Raw genomic sequence first — 6218 nt, forward strand, 5'->3', positions numbered from 1 at the left:
CGGTTCCTATTCCGGAACCCGGCAGCGGAACCGATACAAGTCGGGCCCCTCTTTTAGAGATGCTCGTCGGGGTAACCCAAAAGGACCCGGAGACGCCGTCGGGAGATCGGGGAAGAGTTTTCTTTTCTGCATGAGCGTTCGAGTTCCCTGGAATCCTCTAGCAGGGAGATAGGGTTTGGAACGCGAAGAGCACCGCAGTTGCGGCGGTGTCCCGATCTTCCCCTCGGACCTTGAAAATCCGGGAGAGGGCCACGTGGAGGTGTCGCGCCGGTTCGTACCCATATCCGCAGCAGGTCTCCAAGGTGAAGAGCCTCTAGTCGATAGAATAATGTAGGTAAGGGAAGTCGGCAAATTGGATCCGTAACTTCGGGATAAGGATTGGCTCTGAGGATCGGGGCGTGTCGGGCTTGGTCGGGAAGTGGGTCAGCGCTAACGTGCCGGGCCTGGGCGAGGTGAGTGCCGTAGGGGTGCCGGTAAGTGCGGGCGTTTAGCGCCGGCGTGGTCTGCTCTCGCCGTTGGTCGGCCTCGTGCTGGCCGGCGGTGCAGGATGCGCGCGCCTGCGCGGCGTTCGCGCCCCGGTGCTTCAACCTGCGTGCAGGATCCGAGCTCGGTCCCGTGCCTTGGCCTCCCACGGATCTTCCTTGCTGCGAGGCCGCATCCGCCTTAGCGTGCTCCTCCGGGGGCGCGCGGGTGCGCGGATTCTCTTCGGCCGCCATTCAACGATCAACTCAGAACTGGCACGGACTGGGGGAATCCGACTGTCTAATTAAAACAAAGCATTGCGATGGCCCTAGCGGGTGTTGACGCAATGTGATTTCTGCCCAGTGCTCTGAATGTCAACGTGAAGAAATTCAAGCAAGCGCGGGTAAACGGCGGGAGTAACTATGACTCTTGGCGCTGTCATCTTCCGCCGCCGTCAAGGGACAACACCAGTGGGTCGCTGACACCAGTCGCCTGCTATCTGGGCGTAACTTCATCGACGCTCTCCGCGCCCGCATCAACGCCTTCCCCACGAAGGCACGGCGCAGTCGCGGGCGGGAGGCGGACACCAGATGCCGCGCGGGCTGCCAGGCCGTAGAGACCGCCAACCACGTGTTACAGGCTTGCTTCAGGACGCACGGGTCCCGGGTAAAGCGGCATGACGCGATTGTGCGCTATGTCGCCCGTGGACTCGCGCAGAGGGGCTTCAATGTTTCTGTGGAGCCCCACCTCCGCACACCTGAGGGAATCCGCAAGCCTGACGTGGTGGCGGTTAAAGACGGCATCGCCCGCGTCATCGACGCCCAGGTAGTCGGAGACCATCTCCGGCTCGACTGGTGTCACTCCGAGAAAGCGGCCTACTACAACACGCCGTCCATCAGGCGTGCCATCTCCAACCTGCACCGAGACGTTGAGGAGGTTACAGTGTCCACCGCGACGTTGAATTGGAGGGGTGTATGGTCTCCAGCGTCGGCCGGAGATCTCTCCGCACTTGGTTTTAGACCCCGAGAACTGGCGGTGCTTAGCACAAGAACACTGCAAAGCTGCTGCACGAGCTATCGCATTTTCGAGTATATGACGTCGCATAGACAGATGGAGCGAGCCGGCGTCGGATAGGATGCTGGATATTTTCTTCGCCTTGACTCCTGGGGCCTATCCACAGGAGGAATCAACCGTCTTTGTTCTTTCTTCTTTATGTATGTAATTTATGTTGTTCTTGTCTTTTCCCGCATATATATATGTTTATGTATTGTAGTTTTAAACATTTCTTATGGCGTCGCCCTGTAAGTCCCCACCTCGGTGGCGGACATGGCGTGAAACACCTGCCACACTCTTTGTACATGCATATATATGTGTTATTCATTCACTTGAATAAAGACGGCTCATGAGTAGCCAAATGCCTCGTCATCTAATTAGTGACGCGCATGAATGGATTAACGAGATTCCCGCTGTCCCTATCTATTTCCGTGTTTTTTGGCTTATTTATCGAGTTTTTGGTGTTTGTGAAGTGCTTCATCGACGCAGACTACGTCGTGCAACGTCGCTGATGCATTACCTGCATCATCCAACAGGTATTTCTATCCGTTTTTTTCTAATTATCGATGTTTTCCCAATCCCATGATGTACCTAAATTTCGGGGATTTTTCCACCTGAGTGGGACTGAAGGGGTGCTATAACCGTATTTCAGTTGATAATACACCGTAAAGTGGTCCACTGTGCCCTGGAACTGCTCCTTTGGTGGTCGTGGTCTGCCCTTTGTCTGCCGCGCGTTCCGCGTGTGTTTAGAAATCCGTTCCCATCCGTCCAGTGCAAGGGGTTAGCCAACTTCCAAGCACACAGCTGTATTCTTGAGATTTTTCTCTATCAGATAGTGCCTAAAAAAGTGTCTCTTCCTTTGTTAGTTTCAAAGTTACAGACAATCGTAGCGAAGAACACGTGGTAACCACGTGGTGACCAGAAGTTGCCGATAATCACCCAAAAACCGGGCGGAGGAAAAAATCTGAGCCCACCGGTTTGTAAACGTCCCCATGCTCCATCAGACGACGTAGGAAAATTAGGGTGTCTCTTTCAAGATTTAGCAATTATATCGGTTTTCCCTACGGCCGCGCGCACACGCGTTGCCGTTCAGCCGCGCTTGCCGCGCTGTGTCTGGTCACTCGTATAAATAGGGTCAGCGCCTTCTCGAGCAAAAAAACTGAGCATCAGGGCCGTGTACCCAGCTGAATCCCCTCTCAAATGGAGCAGTTTAAGAAGTACTTTCCTTTCATGGAGTAAGACATACCGTATGTTTTCTGTCACAGTCCGCAGTCCTTCACGCGGTTTAGAAACTGTTACCCAATACAGAAATAAGTTGAAGGTAAATGACATGTGCACTGACTAGAAGACCATTTATTACCCTCTCGGTCCCCAGCGAGAAAAGGCTAGGTCTCTCTCACACTTTCCGAACAGCAGCCACTTTTGTCCAGTGTGAGCGACAGTACCCGCATGCCTAAACGCGGGTTCACATAAATCGGAACCCTGCCGCTGCTTACTCACCAATAGTATATGTATAAATATTTTTCTAGTACGTGAGATTCGTCTATCTTCATATTATGTCTTCCTCGGTGCCAATGGCGTGTAACATTAGTAACTAAAATTAAAATAGTGGAGCAGTGCGTACCGCTCGGCTGGGAGGCGTGCGCATCCGATTTTTCCTTCCGCTACCCCTGTTCTTAAGATACTATTCAAGAAACAAACTCTCCCGTAGATGATAGGTTGTTACTTCTGTTTTTTTTTTTTGGTTATGTTAGTTTAGGATTAAGGCTTGTGAAAGTGATGTCGTGTGTACCGTGCAGTTTGCCGGAATGTGGATACAGTAATCGGCAAAATTGATGCCGTCACCAAAGCCACATATAACCATTGTGCATATCATTCTGTAGCTTACTTCCTTCTCATTTCAAACCAGTGTTTAGTGTTTAAAGATGTCTCTTGTGCTGTAGGTTAGGCATTTAGGTTTTAAAAGGAATCTTGTGTGTGCTGAGTAGCCAGCGTACGCGTGCATACGAGCAGTGACAGAAAACTGCAAGTTTTCTATGATACAGTAGCTCTTAAAATCTTATTAGGTAATACATTGATAGTGTAGTCTTCCCATTGTCCAAATATAATCTTGCTTTCCATCACTTGCTAAATAAGTCTGAGAAACTAAATGACATAAATTTAAGTCACGAGTGTAGCAAAAAGCACTGCAAATTTTTTTTTTTTTTTTTTTTTTTTTTTTTTTTTTTTTTTGTTACATCCCATAATTCTATGATAGATTAGGCAACATATTTAGCAGATAGCAGTTAACCATTGTGAATATCATTCTGTAGCTTACTTCCTTCTCATTCAAACCAGTGTTTAGTATTTAAAGATGTCTCTTGTGCTATAGGTTAGGCTTTTAGGTTTTAAAAGGAATCTTGTGTGTGCTGAGTAGCCAGCGTGCGCGTGCATACAAGCAGTGACACTAAACTGCAAGTTTTCTACCGATACAATAGCTCTTAAAATCTTATTAGGTAATACATTGATGGTGTGTCTTCCCCTTGCTCTAATATGATCTTGCTTTCCATCACTTGCTAAATAGTCTGAGAAACTAAATGACTTAAATTTCAGTCACGATTGTAGCAAAAAGCAGTGCAAAAATTACTGTTACATTTCGTAATTCTATGATAGATTAGGCATCATATTTAGCAGATAGGGTAGTGTCTTGGACGGTGAGAATCGACTTGTCTACGAGCCATTAACGCCCTCTAGCGATATCACGGCCTAAAGGACTGAGCACACCAGAGGAACTGCCCCAAAATGGGGCTCAGCAAAGAGAGTCTCGGAGCAGCTAATGAACCTGGTGCTAACTCTGTGGTCACCACAGACAAGGAGGACTCAGGAAGATGCTCAGATCTCCAGGAAATGATGAACATCAGGGAAGAGATGGAAGCCTTCATTTTTAATGACACAAACAAGATAAACAATGGACAAAAAAGATTCATTCTAGGGAAGCTATCTGAATACGAGCAGATACTAAAGAAGTATCAGATGGAGATCCTAGAACTCAAAACAGAGTTAAGGTGCGTGAAGACCCTGAAAACAAAAGCTTCATCAGAGGTCGAAAGCTATGCCAGCAAGGCAGCTGCAAAACCAGCACCTAAACAACAGCCCATAAAAACGCAACATTCGAAAGTGCTAATGATCAAGCCAGCAGAAGGTTATCAAAAAACTGGAGAGGAAGTGGAAGAAACTGTAAGAAACCTTATTTCAACATCGCTGAAGGATGTTCGCATATCAAGATGCAAGAAGACCAGAGGAAATGGCATTGTCCTCGAAGTCCCTAATGACCAGGATGTTGATAAAATCAGGAAGTGTGGTGAAGTCACACAATCTGGATTAACAGTCTCAGATCCAAAGAGGAGAAATCCGAAGATAATAATCTTTGATGTTCCGAGGAACACAAATGAGGAGGAATTGAAAATGGAATTATATGAGAGAAACCTCGCAAGACTTAACATTCAGAGGGAGGAGGTTATGGAGGGTACCAAGGTACTGTTTAGGACTGGTCCAAGAAACAGGGAAGAGACAAACCTAGTGCTGGAAGTAACAACGAAGGTGTGGAACAGTCTATCTGAACAAGGTCGCATATACATAAATTGCACCTCTCACAAAGTGCAGGACTATAACAATATAAGCAGATGCTTTAAATGCCAGGGTCATGGACACACAGCAGCAAAGTGTAAGAATGCAGAAACTACCTGTGGCCACTGTGCAGAATCAGGACACACTTTCAAAGAATGCACAAAAAAGAACCAACAGGCCCAATGTGCAAACTGCAAGCGTGTGAAGAAGCCGCATGCTCACGCAGTGACTGATAAAACATGCCCAGAATACATTAGGATCAAGACAATACAAAACAGTAGAATTGACTATGGACAATAACAACAATGGAGTACCACAACGAGGAAGAAGAATGCAGACAGAAACACAGTACAGAGACATAAAAATACTACAGTTAAATGGGCAAAGAGCAAGAATAGTTCCAGACCAACTGGCGCACCGAATCCTTGAGGAAAACATAGATGTGCTATTGATCCAAGAGCCCTACTGTCTCAATAACATGGTAGGTGGATATCCATCAGACTTCCAACTTATGTACAACTCTAAAGATGGTCCACCAAAGGCAGCAATAGCAACCAGATCTCAAGTGATAACAGCTATGCAGCTGACAAATTTCAGTACTACTCACATGGCTGTCGCCAGCATTAACGGAGAATTTGGGGAAATGTACATAGCCAGTATATACTGCCAATATGGGGAACCTATAGACGAATTCCTGCAAAAATTAGACACTCTCCTGGATCAGCTAGAAGGGAAACCAGTCATAGTAGGACTGGACTCGAACGCAAACTCACCAGTCTGGCATAGCTCCATGACCGATGAAGCAGGCAGAATGCTTGAAGACTTCATCGCACAGAGAGGACTAATAGTGATGAACGAAATGTCAGACCTCACAACATACTGTGGCCCAAATGGACAAAGCAACATTGATGTGACAATCTGTACTCCCCCAGCAGCCAGAGCCCTGTGCAACTGGATGATTCATGAGGAATGGACATCAAGTGACCACAGGGCTATAACATACAAAATCAAAGCACCCCAAAGGAGGAGAGAGACAGTGAAATTGGCGACATATAACACAAACTTCGCAAAGTGGACCATCTTTGACAAACAGCTTG

This window comes from Schistocerca serialis, chromosome 8 (assembly GCF_023864345.2).
Source record: "Schistocerca serialis cubense isolate TAMUIC-IGC-003099 chromosome 8, iqSchSeri2.2, whole genome shotgun sequence".
NCBI lineage: Eukaryota > Metazoa > Arthropoda > Insecta > Orthoptera > Acrididae > Schistocerca > Schistocerca serialis.